Source organism: Calidris pugnax, unplaced genomic scaffold (assembly GCF_001431845.1).
Source record: "Calidris pugnax isolate Ruff unplaced genomic scaffold, ASM143184v1 scaffold30, whole genome shotgun sequence".
NCBI classification, from domain to species: domain Eukaryota; kingdom Metazoa; phylum Chordata; class Aves; order Charadriiformes; family Scolopacidae; genus Calidris; species Calidris pugnax.
The window spans coordinates 1-1,853 of record NW_015090776.1 but is presented as its reverse complement, the minus strand read 5'-3'; positions in this window follow the sequence as shown (position 1 = coordinate 1,853).

Sequence of the window (1,853 nt, the reverse complement as noted above, 5' to 3'; positions counted from 1 at the left end):
CCCACCAGGAAAATGCAATGCAGAGACGCCACACTGCATTGCGGGGTCCCTCTCCAGACGAGCCCCTCTGTCCTGTCTGCCTGTGTCTCTGTGTCAGGTTGTCTGCCAGCAGCTTTCCTAAACCTGCGTTTAGTTTTGTTTCTTAAGAGTTTCTTTGTCTGCTTGCGTATTTAGAATCACAGAATGGTTTGGGTTGGAAGGGACCTTAAAGATCATCAGGTTCCAACCCTCCTCACCTGGGCAGGGACACCTCCCACCAGACCAGGTTGCTCAAAGCCCCGTCCAGCCTGGCCTTGATTTTGGCATCAGTTACAACATTTTACAGACAAAATTGAATAAGCATAACCCTGAAAAGTGAAAACTATATGGGAAATTCTGCCTCTCTGTTCTTAGCTGCCCTGTTGTTTTGTGAGAGAAACGGTCCTGTTCTACCAACTGGGACTTCACTTAGGCAGTGTTTAAAATAAATCTTATGGGAGCTGGAACTGTTTAGTTTGCGGAGGAGGAGGCTGAGGGGTGACCTCATCACTCTCTACAACTACTTGAAAGGACATTGTAGAGAGGTTGGTGATGGTCCCTTCTCCCAAGCAATTAGCGATAGAACAAGAGGGAATGGATTTAAGCTGCAACAGGATAGGTTTAGACTGGACATTAGGAAGAGAAATCCTCACAGAAAGAGTGGTCAGACACTGGAATAGGCTGCCTAGGGAGGTGGTTGAGTCACCATCTTTGGATGAGTTTAAGAGTTGTTTAGATGTGGTGTTGGGGGATACATTGTAGGGAAGAACTTTGTAGAGTAGGGTAGATGGTTGGATTCCATGATCCCAAGGATCTTTTCCAACCTAAATAATTCTATGATTAAAGTTTTGATGTTGAATTAATCATTTTGATTAAATTTTCCATTCATATCAGTTAGCAACATCCAAAAAGTCACACAAAAAGCTCAATTCTCTCAGTTTGTCATGCTGCTTGTTTTCTGTGTGCCAGGTGTTTTACTTAGATGCCTTAGATGCATTACATCGGTCCTGACTTAGGTGTAACCTGGAAGAAGTGGCCAGGCTGGCAGGCTAATGCAGTCAAATTTGATTATCAACTCTGCAATCAGCAGCAACAGCTTCCACAGTAACCTACCCATCTAGGCCAATGGTGCAGGTGATGGTCATCGGTGGAAAGAGACTGTTTTTGTTGCTGGTTAAGTGGTTAATTCTCCACAGCCTGTTCAGTTTTTGGCTGCCTTGTGAACCCAGGTGTTACACAGAACATTAAAATGGCATTTGAAGGATAGCTATTTTCACTTCTCCTTGCTTTAGATGGGTCCTGTGAGCTATAGAGAGGTGAGATGCTTGTCACTAGCCTCATTTCCTATCTCTCTGTGTTCCCTTCATACTCAGAGTAGCCATAAGGCTGCTCTTAAACTTGCGTGAGGGTCTGTCTATGAAGGGAAACTGCAGCAGCAGAAAGGGCTGAGCCTGCAAAAGCCTGTGGGCTGTAACCCTTCTGTGAGTAGCCAGTCCTCAAAACTCAGGCTGTTTGCCACTTCCCAGTGATGTGATGCATTGATGCATGATTGGCTTGGAAGTAGGTTTCAGGTGTTTGCAGGGAGAGAATTTTAAGCTTTGTTCCCTGATGTTGTTGTCCAGAACTTGCTATTTTTGCAGCTTTCTATCTGATAAAAGCAATCAGCAACGCCAGCAAAGCAAATAAAGTAGGGAGCCCGATGTGGTCAAAGGGGATTTGGATGTTGGAGCATGCATTTATTTCTTCAGTATTTTGTTCCACTTCCCCTTGGCCTCTCGTTAGTGGCCCAGATGAATGAGGAACCAGTGAGTGTGGGAAGGAGAGCTCTTTCTCCA